The sequence below is a fragment of the Protopterus annectens genome, chromosome 11.part0, assembly GCF_019279795.1.
Source record: "Protopterus annectens isolate FY-2018-M chromosome 11.part0, PAN1.0, whole genome shotgun sequence".
In the NCBI taxonomy this organism is placed as follows: Eukaryota; Metazoa; Chordata; order Ceratodontiformes; family Protopteridae; genus Protopterus; species Protopterus annectens.
In genome coordinates this window covers 1,523,626,565-1,523,648,870 of record NC_056745.1, presented here as the reverse complement: position 1 = coordinate 1,523,648,870, position 22,306 = coordinate 1,523,626,565, and positions in this window count along the sequence as shown.

Genomic DNA, 22,306 nt, shown 5'->3' with positions numbered 1-22,306 from the left:
GACAGTGGGTTTTACTGCTTTCCAAAGAGAAACCACCTTTTGCACTGGCCTTTATTCTTGTCATCTGCTAAACCACCCTTTTCCCCCCTCCCCAATGCAATTAATCAGTCCTGTGATGTCACACAGCTCAGAAGAAGAATCAGAGTAAGTGTAATTGTATGGGTTCTGTGGCACATACCCCAACTGCATACCACTCTACTAGTTACCTTTACATAGGCAAGACTTGTAAGCACAATACTGGCAAGTGTGTGTGTGTGTGTGTGTGTGTGTGTGTGTGTGTGTGTGTGTGTGTGTGTGTGTGTGTGTGAGACTACCCTGTAGCCAGGCATACACATGTGTTATATCTTTTAACATGCTGCACACCATGGTAGTCATCTGTGGTGAGTGGAGTCTACAAATTATTACATAGTTAGGAATAGAAAAGAATAGACAGTCAAGAACGACTACTGTTGGGTATGTTATTTTCCTGTGCCACTGTCGAGCAGTGACACAGATGTGGTCCCCGAGGTGTATGTCCATACCCATCATTCCCCCACTCAAACTCCACAATCCCTGGGGTACATTTCCTTAGCCATTATTCCCCACCCCAAACTCCACATACACAACAACCATCCCTTCTCTGGTGAACTGATTAAAATTTAAATGTTATAAAACAAGAGTTGCTTCTGTTTTGTGCACACATCAATTCCTTTGGAACCCTTCTGTGTCACAAAAAGTGTTCAGACATGTTTATATATATGGCTATAGCTGTGTCTGTGTATATATATATATATATATATATATATATATATATATATATATATATATATATTTATATATATTATATATATATATATATATATATATATATATATATATATATATATATGTATATATATGTGTGTGTGTGTGTGTGTGTGTGTGTGTACACATCCCGTAATTGCATATATGTATTTAGTATTTAGTTATAACAGTTGTACATATGTAGACTTGTCTATGTTGTTTCCCAGAGTACAGTACATTCAAGGGTACTGTACATATGCACACAAAGTGACTGTCCCATTTGTTTTTAGTACTGTGGAATACCTGTAGTAAAATATGTATTATAAAAAACATGAAACATGCATACAACCCTATGGCTTAGTTGTAAGTCCAGTGACCTTGGTGTGCATGGTCCAGGGTTCTAGACCTGTAAGGGTTATTGATAATATTATTTAGGACTGAATAAGACACTTTTTAGCAGTTGTAAGTGGGTGTAAATGTGTTTTTGTGGCAGTAAGCAGAGGGTACAGACAGGTAAAAGATATGTACAACTCGCAGTACACTTGAAATGCCCTTCTTTGGCAATCCTGCTGATGTCACCCACCTAGACATACACCTCTGGGACTACTGTAACTCAGTAATCTCTGTAGCATGTCTTGTAACCATGTAATGCTATAGTGTGATAAACCACTTTGGTAAGTGTTCTAATCCCAGACTTACTAACTGTCTCTCTGTCTGCCTGAGAAGGAAATAATGCTGTTTAGAGTATGCACACTCCTTACAATTCACATACTCAACTTTGGCAAGAGTGCTGATGTCACCCACCTAGAAATACACCTCTGGGACTGCCATAACCGATTAATTTCTGTAGCGCGTCCTGTAACTGCATAATGCCATAGTGTGATAAACTAGTTTGGTAGTTGTTCTAATCCCAGACTTGCCAACTGTGTCTGTCTCTCTGCCTGAGATGGGAACAATGCTTTGTAGAGTATGCACACTTCTTACAATTCACATACTCAACTTTGGCAAGGGTGCTGATGTCACCCACCTAGAAATACACCTCTGGGACTGCCGTAACTCAGTAATTTCTGTAGCGCATCCTGTACCTATGTAATGCTGTAGTGTTATGAACTAGTTTGGTAGGTGTTGTAATCCCAGACTTGCCAACTGTGTGTGTGTCTGTCTGTCTGCAAAGAAAACAATGCTTTTTAGAGTATGCACACTTCTTACAATTCACATACTCAACTTTGGCAATGGTGCTGATGTCACCCACCTAGAAATACACCTCTGGGACTGCCGTAACCTCGTAATTTCTATAGCGCTTCCTGTAACTGCGTAATGCTGTAGTGTGATGAACTAGTTTGGTAAGTGTTGTAATCGCAGCCTTGCCATCTGTGTGAGTGTCTGCCTGAGAAGAGAACAATGCTTTTTAGAGTATGCACACTCCTTACAATTCACATACTCAACTTTGGCAAGGGTGCTGATGTCACCCACCTAGAAATACACCTCTGGGACTGCTGTAACCCAGTAATCTCTGTAGTGCTTCAGGTAACTGCATGCTGCTGGAGTGTGATTTAGATCTGTGGTAGGGTTCCATCCACAACCATGGCAGTTATGTGTTTTCTGTGTGTTTCAGTGTCTGTGTAGAGAACAATGCATTATAGCCTTCTCACTCACAGGACATTTACAATGCCCTACGTTGGTGATCCTGCTGATGTCATTCCTTGTCAAATACACCTCTGTGGAATGAGTTCCCTAGTAATCCTCATGGTGCATCTTGTAACATCTCCATGCAGTAGTGTGATATAGATCTTGGCCATGGGTTCTATACCCACAGATGTGTTGTGTGTGTCTCACTGTCTGTTTTGTGAGCAATGCATTTTGGGCAACTCACTTGCAGGAAATTCGAATTGCCATACTTTCGTAACCCTGCTGATGTCATTTCTTGTGAAATACACCTTTAGGGATGGGGTAGTCCAATAATCTCCATAGTGCATGCTATAACTGCATAATGCTGTTGTGTGACAAATTAGTTAGGCAGGAGTTCTATTCCAAGATGTGGCAGGTGTGTGTGCTTGACAGACAGACCCTGTGTGCAAGTGTTTTTTGTAGTTTTCCTATAAGGTGGGCATATTATATGTCACAGTGTCCACCTCACGAGGATTACAGATTTCAGTCAGCCAAGAGACTGTGTTGACAAACCATAACCTTACAGCTGGCAAAGGGCCTGGTGAACAATGTAAGCACCCCTACTATTACCCAGAATACAGTCTGAACCCATGTGTCATACACAAACACACTTGCCTAGAAAACCCGCTATGTTGCTAATACCCTGCACATTGTTGACAGATAGTAGGCATGGTGTGAATGCAGTGGGCTGCAGAAGGCATGGCACCCTGTCCACCAGTACAATAGGCACATAATTGCAGACAATGTACCTTTGTTATGTTCCCCACTGGACACCTGCAACATATGTGGTGCCATCAAATGTGATCCACAAAGGACATACAATGCCTTACACACATGCCCTGTATGGACAGGTGCCACTAACACCAGGGAATACCTGTATCATGCTATCAATGCAGGTGCAGGGTCAACCTGCTGTCTTTTAGCAGGTCCTGCCACACCAGGCCATGATTGGCACATCTGATGATAACAGTCTGTGTACATATGTGCCAGGCAAACCAAGTACACTTAAACCAAGTAAACATGTCACTGTACATTAATGTGGGATATGCACATCCCATGCAATGTCCATGTCAATGACTATCAAACACAGACATGGCATGCATTGCAAAGCAATGGCCACACACAATGGTAACCAGGATGACAGGACAGTTAATACAATACCCATCTGTGTAAACATTGCAGACACTACACCCCTAAACCACACTGCAGACCATTGTCAGGTGGCCTGATGTCAAGGATTACCCCTCACCCAGCCTTGTACAGCCATCTTGCACAGCCAACCACTACACACCCATGAAGCAATGCACACATATATGTCAGTACTGGCACCTTGTGTCTGCGTGTGGGGTATGATGTTCCCAACCACAGTCACACCCAGTAAAACCCATATTGGCATATTGACTGATGTCAGACACGTTCACATACCCTAGCCCATAGAGCTTCAGGATAATTCCTGTGGTGCATGTAATACCTGTGCATTACTGTAGTGTGACAAACTAAGTAGTTAGGAAGTGTATTTGTGAGCCTGCCAAAGTGTGCCAATGTGTTTGAGTCCCTTAGAGAGTGTGGTTGTGTTGACTATGACATCTGTTCATGTGGACAGCCAAGTGTGCTACACCTAATGCATGTCTACTATATCTCTGTTGCAGACAGCGCTCACCAGCACACATATATGTTCTTGCAGCACACCAACATGTCAGCTAGGTGGCACATGGAGTAACTGCATGCATTTGTAATAGTAATGGCTAGTTAGGCAGTGGTTTGAACCCCTGTACTGGTAGATGTGTGACAGACAATGCTTAGGTTTTAGTTTCCCAGCCCTTCTCTGATGTACTTTGCCTCTGTCTGTCCCTAACACACACTCTCTGGTGGATGTGGAGATGTATACCTGCTCAGCAGCAGCTTGTGTTTTGTAAGTGATGGTCATGATCAGGTGATGGCCTCTGCACCTATTGCAGTCCTCCTCTAGCTGATTGCATGTGGAACAGCTGTGGTGACATTCCCATAGTCAGTTGCATGGAAACACAGTACAATATCTAGGAACATCATGTTGGTGTTTGCCCATGACAGTCGCTGTGAGTGGAACCTGGATCTGGTGTTTGGTAAACAGCATCACAGATGAAATCTGGATATTCCTCAAATGACATACACAGTGGAAAATAGCCTAAAGATGGGAAGGTGATGTGCCAGACATGACTACAGCATGTAAGTGTAGCTATGCTTCATTCAGACTACTTCCAATTTAACAAGTTGTGTGTGGTAATGGCTAGTCTGCATGTTTTAATAACTGACAAGACAGTGCTCTGTTTTTGAGGAAACCCCCATCTGTAGGGTCATCTGCGGACTGGTCAGTGTGTGGATCTATTTGTTTATTGTGTTACTCACAGAACACACATCTTTGAACTGCAGAAGCATAGTGTGAGGATTGCAGTCTGTACATGGTGACAGTGATGAGAGTTACTGCCATCGCATCCCTGATTGGACATACATCACATGAAACAGTGGTATGACAGTCACTGTCTCAGGTTATCACAGTGACATGCCAATAATGGGCCACTGTTCATAGCTGCATTTACAAGTCATCTACACTTTGGACAGATGTCATGCAGTATATATGCATGTGTTGTGCTCCCTCTGCAAATGTATGACATCCGTTGTCTTGGATTGATGGTAATATCTATGCATGCTGTTATAAGTAATCCTGAATGCTGTTGACTATTACTAAGCCTTATCTGTGTTAAAACTGCAACACCATAGGCTGTATGGGATTGGAGGTCCCGGCGGAACTACCTGTCCCACTTCAGCTGGCCATGGCACCATTCACCAGCACATCTGGATCCCAGCCTTGGACCTCCACCTCTGTTGGCTCTGCACCACCTTCTTTTGGAACCACCACTGAGGATGCCCCCCCCCCCGGGAGCAGGTCCAGACAGGAACTTGCCAACCATCCTACAGTCCAGGCTGTGGTGCGTAGGGGCCTCAATAAGGGGTTTCAAGGCCAGCTACACCAGCTCGAGGGCAGAGTGTCACATTTAGATGGTGAGCCTGCCCCTCCTAGACAGCCCCCAGCACAGCCACCTTTGCGGCTGTAACAGTGCAGTGGTGGCTGCCCATGGGTGGGGACCTCCATCTCACTGTTTCCATTTGGGGGCTTATGGGCTTGTGACTGCCAAACACCCCTTCCCGTCCAAGGTGTATCCCCCCATGTGTCATATACCAGCCCTGTATGCTGTCTTGTCTGTCATCCTACCCAACCTATCCTCCATGAGCATACCTACTCTCCTTCCCCAACATCCTACTCTCACCTTATGAAAATGGAAACAAAAGGCCAATCTGTTCCCAGAACAACTTTTGCCCCATACATAGCTGTCCATTTCACACATGTCCACTGGACACATGTGACCTTTGTAACTTGCATCACAACATACTACTGTTGTCCTTACCCCTCTCTCAGGCACACGATCCTGGTATGCACATGACTCCTAAAGGTTCCAGGTACACGTGATGCAGACTACCAGTCCCTCTATGGTTACCCCATTTAACTTTTTAATGATGATGATGTTGCACACAGCACCTTGCAAGAGTACTGTTCTCACATGATTGGACAGGACCTGTTTTGTTACTGTAAATGAAATGCTCAAAGTAATGTATTTAATGTTTGCATGCATTAATGGCACATGTTTGTCTGAGGGAGTCTTGATATTACATAGGACAACACCACTACATAATATAGGAGTTGCTGGTGTTTCCCTTTTCATTCTTTTTTACTGCTTTGTTGTCACATGGTATGTTCTTGATATATCTATATATATCTATGTCTATGTCTATGTATGTATATATATATATATATATATATATATATATATATATATATATATATATATATATATATATATATATATATATATATATCTGGACATAAACACACACATACATCTACATAATGGAATACATTTCCTATACTGTTGAATGACTGCTATGTTTGTGATAACATCCAATGTCTGCATATCTACCATGGCTTAGTGGTAAATCACATTGGTTGTGGTGTGCAGAGTCCTCATTTTGAGCCTTGCAGAGGCCGTTTATTTTGTTGCTGGGCAGAACAAGGGCCGTTGGATATGGAGTGATTAAGGCACTTTTAAGCAGTTGTGAGCGGGTGTGCGTGGGTTTGCGTGATGGTAAGCAGTGGTTACTTTTGGTTACAGCTCCTTACATTCAGTTACCTTCGTGATTGCTTAATCTGTGTAGGCAGTGCTTACCCCCTCGCAAACAGGCTGTAACCCGCTCACTGCTGCTTAAAAGTGCTTACTCCTGCTTAGCTCTGCACTAATTTCTTTAAAAGAAAAGAAAAAAAGGGTGATAGGAAAGTGGTGAAAAAGGGGCACAAAGAGGGAAAGACAGTAGACAAGGTAGTTAGGGATGTGCAGGAAGGGTGTAGGAAAGGTCCATAGCTGTCCAGTTCTTCTACAGCAATGGCTGTGCATATGCAATAAATTTGGCAGTGCATTTGGACACTTACAACCCTGGGAGAGGGGTGAGGACAACAATAGTATGTTGTGATGCCAATTAGAAATGTTTATATGTATCCAGTGGACATGTGTGCGAAATGGACAGCTATGTATGGGGAGTGCTTTTTATGCAGGAACAGATTGCCCTTATTTTCTTTTAGTCTTAGGTGAGAGTGGGATGTTGGGGAAGGAGAGTAGGTATGATCAGGGAGGATAGGTTGGGTAGGATGACATACAAGACAAACAATACCCATAAAGGGGTGATATATGACACATGTGGGGGGGACACCTTGGATGGGGAGGGGTGTTTGGAAGTCGCAAGCCCATGAGCCCACAAATAGATACAGTGGGACTGAGGTCCCCACCCATGGACAGTCACCACTGCACCTTCACAGCCCAGAAGGTGGCTGTGCTGGGGGCTGTGTAGGAGAGGCAGGCACACCCTCTAGTTGTGCCACTTGGCCCTCAAGCTGGCATAGGTGGTCTCGAATCTCCCTGTCGAGCTCTCTACACACCATGGCCCAGACCGTACCATGGGTGACAGGTTCCTGTCTGCTCCCACTCCCAGGGGGGGCCAAGCCCCATCCCCTGTGGCAGTCCCACCCAAAGGCGGTGCAGAGCCAATGGACAAGGAGGTCCCAGGCTGGGCCCCACATGTGCTGGTGCCCGGTGCCATGGCCAGCTGAGGTGGGACAGGGGGGTCTTATGGGAACAGCCTTCCCATATGAGCTATGTTGTAGCATGTTTATGGTAGATATGGGTTAGTAATAGTCAACAGCATTCACAATTAGGTATAACAGCATGCATAGGTATTCCCATTACCCAGAGCACCAGATATAAAATAGTTGCAGAGCAGGCAGAACACATGCATATATGAGTACACAGTGGCCATTACAATAACATGCAGATTTCATTGATGGCAACAGGACACCAATATGGGGTTATTTTAACATGACGCATGCACAAAAACAGATGTGAATATTTATAAACCAATAGGACATATGTCCCAACAAAGGTTAGGAGTGTAGACATACCAAATGAGTTGTGTATGTTGGTTATTTTTGCACATATGGTAGGGGTGAGAGAGAGAGAGAGTTCAATTAACAACTAATAAATCCTTGTAGTTTACACAACATTCATAGTCACTGCAGTGGTCTGTCCCTTACATGTATTATTACACTACCCAATGGCGTTATATTGTACAATGGTATGTTTGTAGATTAGTATGTACAGGACCTGTGTCTTACATACAGGCTTGACAAGATGCAGGTGTTAATGCAACATGTTTTGAGACTGCTGTTATACACTTTGGGTGAGATGCTGGGATGACAGGTATGTTTGCATGTACATTGTCTGACTATGTACAGGTCTGACTATCAGTTATGTGTCATTAACAGCTGCCTACATTTCTTGGATCATCACACTAATCTGCCAGGGGAACAGGGCAAAAGACAAGTGATGTGGGCCATTTATCAGGACATACTGGGCAGATTGGAACAATTGAGGGGTATGAATATGCATACCACTTTCTATTTGAGCATTCTAGCAGACTCTGTACAGTTGTTAAGTGTATATATGCATACAGCTTTCTCTCAAAACATTCTAACTACCTGTGTGCATTTGTGTGGAATGACTATGCATACAACTTACTGGTGCTCCTGGGATCCAAAGCCCTGCTGTGTGTGACAAAAGCATTACAGTTAAGATCACTGTACACTATGCTATCAGGCAGTTGTTGTGAGGCTTTGCAATGTATTTAGTCTAATATGACTGACATATTTGCACTTCCAACATTGTTATACAGCACGTCATACACATTTTATCTGCATACCACAGTGTGGGTAACACTGCTTACTACAACAGTGCTATTTAATAATTGCAACAGTACAGCAACATATGACTGCAGAGTAAACAGAAGCAATGCAGGGGTTACACCTTTATTCGCAGCATATTACACAAGTCTGTATACTGGTATAACACTTTCTGAGGCTCTTGCATTTATTTGTTATGACAGTACAAGCAGGCTATTTACTAACATGCCACGCGATGCATCGTTTGCAACCTAGCGTCATAGGCTAGCTGGTTCACAGCACGCTCATCTGCAGCTGTCAGAGAAGTGCAGTGATATTTAGCCATACCTATCCATAGTATACACAAGCTAGGCAATTATTAACTATGTAGTGGAAGGAGTACTTACTCAGTTCTGGGGCATCCTGCATCTGCCTTGCTTCCTGGATCCACTGTTCCAGGACATCCCCCCTCTGCTGCTTCAGGTCTGCATGGTAGTGCCTGACCTGCTTACCAGTCCAGGGGATACCTGTGGCACTAGTGAGGTCACAGGCGAGACTGTCCCAGGCCTCCGTTTTGTACTGCAAGCTCTGGTACTGGCCCTGCAGTAGTATCCTGTCATGGTGCTTTACCAGGAGCCATACCATGAATTTGGACTCCTGGATGCCCCAGTGCTGTGCTGTAAAGCGAGTGCCTTCTCCTACTCCAACCATTCTGCCTGCAGGGGTATGCTACAACCAGTTATGAGCCGTATTCCTGCTTCTTCAGTTTAAGTAGGGCCAGATTCCCACACATTTCCGTAATTGGCTGGTTTCGAAAAGGCTAAGCTATGTCTTATTCATTACAGGTTATATATGTGTCTGGTATCCATGATTCATGTGTACATACACTGTATGGGGTCCCGGGGACATCATAAATTTATTACAGTGACAGCGCAACTCTGTGTTTACTGCAGTACTCCAATTCACATATTTATGGTCTGTGGCGGGTTATAGAACATTACACTGTACATAGATTCAGTTCACATGTTTGTTTGATTTCCCTGCGGTGAGGATTAGTTTGGTGATACCTCCTTTATATGTATTGGTATCATGGTGTAGTGGTTAACTACTGTGACTGTGATGTACAGGGTCCTGAGTTCTAGCCTTAAAGAGGTTGTTTATTTTGTTGCTGGCCAGAATACGAGCTGTTAGGTACAGAGTGATTAAGGCACTTTAAAGCAGTTGTGAGTGGGTCTGTGTGGGTTTGTGCAGAGCTAAGCAATGCTAACCTCCGGTTACAGTTTCTTACACTCAGCCTCTACATTGCTTCACCAGTGTGGTACTCGCATACTGGCAGCCAAACAGGCTTACACCTGCTTGCTCCCGCACTTACAAATGCACTGCTTTGGTGTTTGCATCAGACACTAACACCTCTGGGTGGGGGTGAGGACTACAATAATACCTTGTGATGCCTATTACATTGGCTTATATGCTTACAGTGGGGTGTTGTGACCATGTGTTCATAGGTGTTGTGTAGTGGGTTATGCAATGACAGATACGGTCATACCGTACTTAAGCATTTAAACTGGACTGTGCTGTGGTGGGACCCATATTAGGAATGGCTGCCCATTAGGCGTAAGCATGCCGGTCGACTGTACAGAATCCTTGGCCTGTCCAGAGTTTGCTTCATACTACTGGTGTGTTCCTCTTACAATCTGCACCTGTCTGGCAAATACCTGGGAACTGACAGCATTGAATACAGACAAGTAATGGGTTTAGGACCCCACATTATTCAGCCGAGTCATGCTAATGCATACCTATTATTCTATCAGCTTTCTAAGGTTGTAAGTTGAATATGTGCTTTCTGTCCCTATTTGTCCCCCAACGGTTTATGTTCTGTCCAGTGGTTTTGCTCTTAGAGGTTGAGATGTATGGGTGCAAGCGCTGCCCATTTTGGAATATTACTTACATCCCCAGGGTGGTCCTAATACAACTGTGCCAGCCAACACCTACACACCTAGGCCCATAATTGCATATCCATAGTTCCCCCACCTGCCCCTACTGACAGAATGGTCGTCGTATCACCTTCCTTTGGTTATATGTCAATTTTTGGGGCGTCCCACAAGGGATGCTCCTGTCTGTGTTCCAAGATTAGATTCACGGGTGCACTCTGTACCCCCCCCCGGTTCTATCCTGCTTGTGGTCTGGGGAGCAGTGGATTATTTACATTGTTTGTGGGTTTGTGTGTATGTTTCTTCTGTCCGGCTGGGGGAGGGGGTCATGCTATGTGTTACATGTTTCTTGTGTGGGCCCCTCACTTCCATTGGCATAGCCTGTGAACATATGTCATTCTTGTGTGCTGTTTCCTATCATAGCTTTATATCTGTGTATATCTACGCACACACACACACACATATATGTATGTATATATATATATATATATATATATATATATATATATATATATATATATATATATATATATATATATATATATATATATATATATATATATATATATGTGTGTGTGTATATATATATATATATATATATATATATATGTGTGTGTGTATATATATATATATATATATATATATATATATATATATATATATATATATATATATATATATATATATATATCTATATCTATCTGTAACCTCCTGTTACAGTTTCTTACACTCAGTTAGCTTCTGCTTTGCTTAATCTGTGTAGGCAATGCATACCCCCATGCAGACACACTTAAACACCCTTACTGGTGCTTATATATGCTTACTACTGCTTATTTATGCTTAAACCACTACACTATTGCTGTGCTGCTTCATTTGCATATATACCCATATACCCATGGATCCTAGATCCACAAACACTCACTCAAACAGTTCACTGACACAGCAGTCATCCATTCTCCAGTTGGATACACGGTTTATCTTCACCACTACACATTGGCCACTCCCTACTCCTGTAGACCCATCCCATGGGTTGACTCACTACACGTATCCCCAGACATCCCAAACTTTTAGTCTACAAACAGTGGTGAAATGAGTAACTAATAGGACACTATTCACAATTTTTGGGTTGTCCCACCTGGGACACACATGTCTTTTTTTCAGGATTAGACTCTATACTTCATTACATCATTACTCCCGTTAACAAGACACTACAATAAATTAATAACTATGACTATGTGGTAATGCATGCGTTACACATGAGAGCTAGTAATGTACAAGTTCTGTGACATTATATTACAAATAGGAACGGTTTAGTAATTGGCGTTGCCGTAACAGGCAGATCACAGGAATAATTCCACTATTTCATAGTGAGAAAGCCCTCACAATTTATTTTTTGATAACAGCATTGACTTCGGACAAAGTACACACTTCTGCATTTTTGCAGATTCGTCCCTTCCCTCTTATGCACAACCTATTATTCTATCTACTGTCGAGGTTTGTAGGGGCACTTTCATGTTATTTATGTGTGCAAAAGGAATGCATGTGTTACAGGGAATGTACTTCTACATATACATGTATGCATGTGTGTATGCATATATACTTATAATGAACTCGCTGACCTCCATGAGGCAGTCCAATTAGAACCAGGCCATCCAACCCTGTCATGCCTGGATACATAATTTCATACCCATGGTTCCTCCACCCCACCCGAGTTCGACATACACGCAAACCATCCATTCTCTGGTTGCCATCACAGCCATGACTCACCTCCACACATTGCCCTCTCCCCAGCATTAGGGACCCTACATGTATGTTGTCCCAACCCATGTATCCTCAGGCTCTCCCACCATTTGGTCCTTGAACATACCTGCTCCTGCTTGTGTAATGGTCGGAAGTCCACTCCGCCTAGCAATTTTGGGTAGCCCCACCAGGGACTACCCTGTGATTGTTTGTAAAGTAGACTTAATAGATCATCAATGTTGCTCCCGCTAGTAGTGTCCTGCCTGTGGTGTGAGCAGCAGTGATTTGCTCACCCCTGTCCAGCTTGATATGACAAAAGTTGACAGCACTAAATAATACTGGGGTTGCTGTTGATTCCCTTCTCATTCTTTTTAAATGCTTTATTGTCACGATGTTCATTCTATGTATATATATATATATATATATATATATATATATATATATATATATATATATATAATAACCTCTTTCCCCCACTGTAGTGCGACCTTAGAGTTGGTATATTAATTTACGGGGGGGGGGCGGAGCCCCCCACATGGGGGGGTGCAGGGGTAAATGTAGTAAAAACTTTGTGGAATGTTATTTGTAGTTGCTTTATAGTTTTCAATGATTTGAGATTCAATTATATGAGTTTTCGATGAAATGAGTTTTCGACTATTTTCGACTATTTGGTCTCGATGATTTGCAATTCGATGAAATGATAATTCGATGATATGAAGTGGAACCATGTATTATATATATATGTACATACACATGCACATACATCTACATAATTATATACATTTCCTATGCTGTTGCATGACTGTGCTGGATGATATGTTTATGATAACATCAGATTTATGTATATCTGCCATGGCTTAGTGGTAAATCACATTGGCTGTGGTGTGCAGGGTCCCGGGTTTGCCTTTGCAGAGGCCATTTATTTCATTGCTGCCAGTACAAGGGCCATTGGATGCAAAGTGATTAAAGCACTTTTAAGCTGTTGTGAGCGAGTGTGTGTGTGTTTGTGCGATGGTAGGCTGCACTATCTTCCAATTACAGATTGCTAAATTCAGTTAGCTTGTACTATGCTTAATGTGTGTGGGCACTGCTTACACCTGTGCAAACGCACTTAGACTTGCTTTCTGATACTTATATATGTTTACTACTGCTTATTTGTGCTTACACCTGCTTACAGGTGCCTTATTCATTATGAGACTACCACTTTGATTGAATGACATTAGTTAAACATTTCATGCAGTACTCCAGTTCACATTTACATGTTATTATGTAGTTTATACAGCAAAAGGATGTATAAATATGTTCATATATACATTCCACATGGAAAATGATATATGCTATAGTGGGACACGAATCGTGCATGCCTGTTCATTAGGCGGCTGCTCTAACCACTACACTATTGATGTTAATGTTGATTCTGCATGTTCTTTTCTATCTGGATGATTTTGATGTGTAAGCTATGCTAAGCATGGGGCAGCAACATCCAAACATGCTGCGCTTCGCTTACACTTTCAATAATGAAGCATTACAAATGTAAAATAGGGACACAGGGGAATCTAATTGTGATAGTTCTAGGGACGGGGCTCAACATTCCACTACATGCTTGTGTGTTTACTACTTTGAGTTTATTTCAGTGTTCGTGTACACTCTTATATGCTTAGCATACATTTCAGTATCCACGGACACTGACTTAATTGCTTACTATTAAAGGTGGGCTCTAATAGTAAGCATAGTAGGTTGTGCAACTGTGGGTGCATGTTTACACCTCTGTAGAGCACTTAAACACACCCCCTGCACTTACACACATTTCCTGTGCATGTCGAGGGTGCGGCTGCACGCCCTCATAAATATTCATATGGTGCTGCTGTACCATCTGTAAGGAGGATGCTTGGCGCAAGGCTAAAACCGTCCTTGCACCAAGCTTCATTAATCCCAGGGGATATGTTTTGGGTAGCATTATGCCCAAGTCTAAGAAAAAGGTTCTAGGGTTCCATAAGCCTTGTAAACTCTTAAGCAATCATACAACGCTATGCCTAATTCCAAAATGTGAACTGGATTGACAAAATATTCAACTTAGAAATATTATATCTGTGTTAAATGCCAGTGTAAAATTTTTGAGTTAATAGTGTGACCAACCCATTTAAGTGAAAGAACCATTACATTATAGGTTGTGCTCTACCTATAGGAAAACACTGTTACTGCAGTCATTACATGATAGAGAATCTAGTAGCCTCCTTTGCCACTATTGGCATACAGATGTACTTCCAAACATTGAAGTATACAAATCTCGAATGGATAATTATTGATCCCAAAAGTTTGAAAGCCAAAACAGTGAAAAAACAAATCACTTATGTGTTTTGCAGGGGGCAAGACCCCTGCACCCCTGTTAATTATATATACCAACTTGGAGATCACTCTGCATTGGGGAAAGAGCAAATTCCTTGATCCCCACTGTGCACAATTTTACACAGACTTAACACTGGCAGAAGTGAAAAAAATGAGTTTTGATCACTTCTGCCAGTGTTAAACACATTTGAGATTACAATGTTTGATTGTATGGAGTGTTTCCTGACATACAGAAAGAGCTATATTTCAGGTTGCAAGTGAGATGGCAATGTATTCAAGGAGCCTATCATTGTTTTCTGCAATTTACCCCTCCAGATATAAGGGACTTAGCAACTAATTCTATGTAACAAATACATAAATACTGTACTATGGATACAGTATTAGGATAATAGTGGAAGTGAATTTGTAAAGCACATGTAATTTCTTTCTGAACATTATACAACTTGTCCCAAAAGTGAATATTTTATGTAAAACATCAACAGTAATTATTTTGCTGTTTGTATGCTGGTAATGTAACAATTTTTAAAAGCTGGTAGAGTGACAGTCAAACTATGGAGATGACTGTATACAACATATTGCAAATATGTAACATTTGTGCGGCTCCCAATATATACAATTATGTGTAATAACATGAATAATTATTTTTTTTTTGTCTGGGAAAGTCAAATTTACTTATATTGACATAAACCAAATATAGTAACTCTGCAAAGCTTTTGCCTTCAAGAACATTTCATGACTGTTGGCAAAAAGCTGAAGCATTTTTTTTTTATCTAATGCAATCATGCACAGACCTCAGGAGACCACATGAAAGTCATGTGCTAATGCCTTTTGTTTGCCTGACAAAGAAAGGCAAAAAATGTGCCAGAATAAACTGCATTTCCTGCTTGCATCCGTGACATAGTGTCACCACACTGCACCTGATAGTTTCCAACACTTCGCTGATTTAAAACATTATGTCAGATGTTATTCATCCCTATGGATTTCATCAGGCAGCCAAGTCAGAAAGAACAGATTTATGTCTGAAGTTTATTTCCCCGATGTTTATGCTTACAGTTTGTTACAAAGCTGCATCTGCATTGTAATGAGAGTGTAATGTGAAGAAACTGATCACAGACCCCTACACCTGACAAAAAAAAAAATAAAAAATAAAACAATAGAATGCATTGAACTTCTACAGATAACCTTTCCACTTTGCTGATGTTTTACAATGAATTCCATATTCTAAGAGCTGTGGTTATTTCCCAGAAAAGATCAACTAAAATTAAGGAATACGTCACTTATTATTTCCATTTCACTCTGTAAAATTCAAGGAAAAAAATCAATGACTTCTGTGAAGCAGGACAACCTAAATCTGCACTCGATCTACTGGCATTTTATTTTGACTTTGTATAAAACCAAGGCTTATGCAAAACTCGTGTGCTAATATAAGCACATGACTCATGTGCAAGCACAAACCACCAAACACAACTCAGACCTGTATACGGGCAAAGAATTTGCACCGATAGTCCTTGATAAACTGTAACCAAGCAAAAATGTTTGCCTACACAGTATTAGATGTGAGTGCTGAGTTCTTGAATTGGTTGCCAGTTCATCATGGGCTTTGAGGTGCTCCTCATTAAAATGAGTTATTTTTGCTTATTTAGTCATTCCTTTGGTTATTTTTTAATTAGAAATTAAAACGTAGTCTTCTCAACATCTGGGAAATGGTCCCTAAGATGTTTATTTTGCATAGGAATGCCTGTTTAGTGTAAATCATAAATTATTTTGTCTATGCATAACTGCAATATGTTTAAGAAAATGACAAGAAATTCCTACTGTAGTTTATCCAATAGCTTTACTTTCAATATTTATATTTCCATCAGATTTGTAAATTTGTATATCTTGAACTTGTTTAAACAGTTTGAACTGTATTATAAAACACTGTCAATTTTAAATTATAAGAAACTTTTCTCCCCAGACCTCAGTTGAAAGTAAGTCATGTGCCCCTTTAGATTTTCCCAGTAAACAAATGTCAATTAAAATTAATTAATTCTGTGACTGATTTGTTAAAATTGTTGTGATAGTTACAGGCCCAATCCACTTGCTCTTAATTTGTTTAGTCATTGGATGCAATACACTGTACGTTTCAATGTCTCGCCATAAACATTAGCCCTCTGCCTTCCCCCCCAAAAAGAAACACACTATGAGTATGTGCCATCTGCCCAGTTTATTTACAAGTTAGTGGCAAGTTATTCAGTCAAGTCTGACAATCAAAATACCTTTGATTCACCTCACTCCTTTAAATCATTTGAAATTCAGTAATCTTCTATTTAAAAGCAAATACCAGTTCCACCCTGCCTAGAGGCTTGTATCTTTTCGGCCGAAAGGACCCAAAGACACCCTTGGCATAAAAGGTCTGGCCTGCAACATTCTACAATTTGTTTGTTCCATTTGTTTGACATCAGTAATATGGAATATCCAATTTGTGGAGGCTGTCTAGGCTAATAAATGACATATACATCAGCTTGTTTAATCAGTGAGAGTGTACTTGCTCTATTATTCATACCTTTATCCCTTTGTCAGAGCATTCCAACTGCCATACCCTGCCATAACTTTCTCGATGGGGATATGCTGACTTTCATACCCATAGCTGGAGTAAGACAACCATTATACCCATGTCTGTGGGAGACCCGTATCATTAATGTCAGCAAAGTATGCCCCACAAATTCTGCAACCACTTAATTCATTCACACTTACAGTGCCATTTCAGCATTTCTTTTACTTGTGCCTACAGTGTGAGACTTGTAATAACATCTTTCCTGTTGTACCTACACCTACAGTGTGCACTCTCACATATAAATGGAAATATTTGCCTCAGATGAAAAGTTCAGAATGCACAATCATGATTGCTAGGAGCCATGATTATGTTTCGTTAATTGTGCATGGACATGCACACATACAAGTACATGTGTGTGCATACGCGCGCGCACACACACACACACACACACACACACACACACACACACACACACACACACACACACACACACACACACACACACACACACACACACACACACACACACACACACACACACACACATACACATACTCACACTCACAAACACACATAAAAAGTGTAGTTATCATTTTTTTAAAAAGCGCAACATGATTGTAATACCTTTTCATTGAAATATCTGATTGATTCCTAGTGATCCCATGCCCTTCAATATTTTCAAATATCCTTTTTTCTACATTTTGCAGAAGACTCCTACAGGACTGTTGTATATTGTGGCCTACTAGCTGTTTCTGTCCAACTCATGTGAAGCTCCTCAGAGACCTGACATCGCAATAGGACCAACCAATCAAGTATGAAAGTGTATATGCACATTTGCAGGAATATGGAAGCATGTATCTTCTGTGTTCTTAGACCATGTATATTAGGGAAGGGGTATACAGATCTGTATGCATTTATAGATAATATGCAAAGTATGTATGTTTTGCTTTTTAGCAATGACAGTTGTAAAAACGGTACCTATGCAATCTTTGTAGATAGAGCAGCATCTTGTGTTTTTTGCTTAGGAATGTAAAAAATTCATTTTCTTGTTAAGGCTGTGTTTATTTCATTCCTTTCTCTTCTTACAATCATGACTATAGTTTTTTTAAAAATGATGGTCATTTTTTGAAATATAAAAGGTCTGACACTCGAATGTCTAACATTGACTGACTGTAATCCCCGATGCATTACAACATAAAATCAAATATGTTCCAAAGGGCATGGCAAAAAATATGACGCAGAATCATGGACATTCTGCAAAAACTGGAATAACTGATAGCATACCTGTTAACTGTCCATGTTTTGGGATCAAGATTTTGTTCTGTACCTCCTAATCTCTTCTAAAGCAGGTGATTTAGGGAAAACATTTGGCAAACTATATTTAATAAATAGTGAAAATCAGTAGACCTATAAACTTATTTTGCTTCAGAAAATGTTTGTAATTCACATTCTGTCATTCTGTCTACTTTCAATATAATAGTTCTAGTATTTTAAAAAAGGTGTCCCTGAATTAGAACATTTGTTCCAGATTGCTTCAGGGTTTATCCCTGGTTCTGTAGGTAATAGGTTGAGAGCTGTTATTTGAGTGGAACAGATGAGCATGGTATTGAAAGCAGCATGTTAGAATACATTACTGTAGCCATTATTTCTTATATTTTCTTTGTGACCACACATAGGACATGACTGCTGATTGCTGGGTGGGATGGGGGAGGCATAGATGCATGTGTGTGTGTGTGTGTGTGTGTGTGTGTGTGTGTGTGTGTGTGTGTGTGTGTGTGTGTGTGTGTGTGTGTGTGTGTGTGTGTGTGTGTGCGCGTGTGTGTGTGTGTGTGAAAATAGACACACTTAAGGTGAGGAAAAAGCAGTGTAAGAATATGAGTATTACAAGTATAAGTGGCCATTATGTCTTCAATTTTTCACACATAGAGAGAAAGTGTATGGAAACAGTGGCGATTCTTTGAGACTAGAGCAAGCAGGCTTTGTCAGAAAGAAGCTGATCATGAGACTAGCTTCTGTGTCTGTGTGCGTATGTATGTGTGTTTACTGTACAAAAGATTGTAACAGGTTGCATTGTTTATGTCTGACAAAAATGAGGTGCAATGCTGTTACTGCTGCTTTTACACCCTCACACACACAAACACACAGAAACACACACACACACATACACACACACACACACGTACGTATAAGTTTGGGTGAGTATGTATGTATGTGTGTAATGTATGCGGATTCATGTGTGCATTCCCTAACCAGGTAGTAAGAGGGAAGGAGCAAAAGACATCCTAACACTGCTATCTTTCTGGTCCACTTCATGAAAACAAAAGACCTGACTGGTTGTAGCATTTTCTTGACTTTCCCTTACTTTTTTTTACCATCTTAGCTCAGGAACAAGAGGATATTACCTTACTGAAGAGGAATGCACACCTGTCAGCTGTCTCTGATTTTTCAAAATACCCCTGATTTTGCTGCATATTTTTTCACTGCCCCTCATAAAGTTTTTGATTTTCTGGCAAATCATTGACAACTACAGTCAGTCAGTAATTCCAGACACTAGAGTTTCATGCTTTGTATTTTTCAGGAACTGCATATTGACACAAAACCTGTTACAGTATTAACTTTGTAAATGAATAAGAGTAGTATTTAAAAATTGTCCCTGATTTGAAGACTTTGTCCCACCCTTATTTTGGCTTTGAATAGTAAATGTTCCACATTGGGGCCATTTGTTCCTCATTATAAGAAGTAGTTTCACACCTTTTAGATAGAGAAGTTTGTAGCCCTTTTCTGTGAGAGTTGGACATTTACAATTTGCTAAGGCTGTCTGAGGAGGAAAACAGCTGACTGCTATTGTTTGCTCGTTGGTCTGTCTTTGCAGGACTTATGTGATTTGTGTGAAGCAACTTGGAATGCTTTAAAATCTGACTACTGTTTTTGTGGAACTCAGATGAAATATATTACGCAGCTATCATTTTTATCATAATTCCACATCTGAAGCATGCACAAAAATGGCTTTTAGTGCTGTGTGGAGCTAGGAGCTGTCTGTAGATGAAAGTAACTGACCGTCTTATCGTCTACGCAGTTTAACATTCAATAACCTGGCTTTGCAGGACAGGTGTACATATAAGTGAGGGAAGATGGAATACTTTACTGTAAATTTTATTACTATTTCATTACCACATTCAGACATCTGAAGGGGACATAGTCATTAAAGCAGTTGTAATTGATGGGTGCAGAGGCCACTGTGTTTAAAAGTGACTTAACCCTGCTGTTGTTTGATCATTGTTAAACAGTAGTCACTGATCTGGTGTGGCAATAATGATGTCACACAATGTATTGTACTTGCTGAAATAACTGTACAACCAGTACTGCTATGGTTTATACTTATATGTATACGAGGGGATTGCACTATATTTCACAATAACAAGTTGGCCTTCATTTCTTACATGTGCCACCACAGTGTGTGTGCGCACATGTGTGTGTTGTGAGGGTGTGTTTGTATGTGCACGCATGTGTGTGTGGTTGTGGAAGGTTGGTTGCAGTGTATGTAAGAATAACAAAAAATGAAAAAAAGAAGTTTGTTCAAATTCCAAAGTGGTCTGAATTGATTCTACCACAAGCCTCATTTTTCATGCTACCAAAACCTAACACTTGCCGACTCTAACCCAAGCTGCTTGCCACCAGCTGTCACTTCAGCTCTCCTCTTTGACCATGAAATGTAGGATTTGCTTGTGAGCCACACTGTCTACTGGCCTTTAAAAGGACAGAAATCTTACAAACCTATCTAAATGTCCACTAGATCTCCTACACTTTCTATTGCTCTGCTTATTGTTTTTCTTCTGTTTTTTTTTTTATCTAATATACCTTAGAGAGACAGCAGATTGTCAGCCGCCCATGTTTTTTCAGTGTCATCAGTTATATGTTCCCCTGATCTGCCAAAACCAGTTGCTCATCATATCTAAAACGAAGTGACGGACACAATGCTATAGTGGCATTTACGTAACTCAGTATCCATTTACTCGTTGCTTCATACTGAGGCGTCTGTAAGTCATGCCTTGAGGAAGATGCAAATACTGCACCATTATCCTTAGTTCCTTTACATTGTCCTTCTGATATCACAGCCCACCTAGTGGAACATATCAGCTCAGAATTACCTGTTACCCTTTGCCAAACCAGTAAGTCTTTCAGTCCTGCAATCGCAACACCACTTGATACTCTATGATTATGATATTCCCGTAAGTTAGGGGACATGTGGCCTCAATTGCTCCATTGCCTAAATACTCACCATTCTAAAAGCCCTCCATACATAAAAATTGCTAAGCAGCTGACACCACATATGGCAAGTACATCTTGAAACAGAAGTGACAGTATAAGACTGTCACTTGCCTGCCCTGCATTCTGGCCTTTGCTTTTGGCATTCTTCTGACCACCCAATAATTTGAACAATCTGCTAAGTACTGGGCCCAGAAGGAAGCTCAAGGTTTGAGGTGTAACTTGATGGTTCTGAATTAATCTTCTTCATGCCAGTTTTTGCACTAAATATTTCACCACTGTACCAAATCAATGCCTTCTTCTCTGCCACTCTAAATAAGTTAAAAGTAATCAAAACAGCTTGTACATCCCATTGTAGTTTTACATGTGTTTGATGCCTAAGATTTTTTATCATATTTCCTGTTTCTGCTGTCATATCTCCCAAATCTAGCACACCAGTCTATTGGACCTCCATCATAGGCACTAACCAATGAAACCTGTGGAGCTGCAAAGGAGACAGCCTGTTCGAGATGAAGTCCAGTAAGCCAGGCAAATAACTAGCAGGAAAGGCTATGTTAAACTTCAGATATTGTAACAGCAGTTTTTTAGGCAACCTCTGTACCCTGTCAAATTGATATTTTTCTCTTGTTCAATGCATGCACCATGGATGGATTATCAGGCTGAAACCAAATGTTTTTGTTTGCCAACTCTGAGCTTCATAATAAAATTGCTGCCCATATCGGCATCAAGTCTATGAAGGTAATGCTCCTCAGAGTTTCC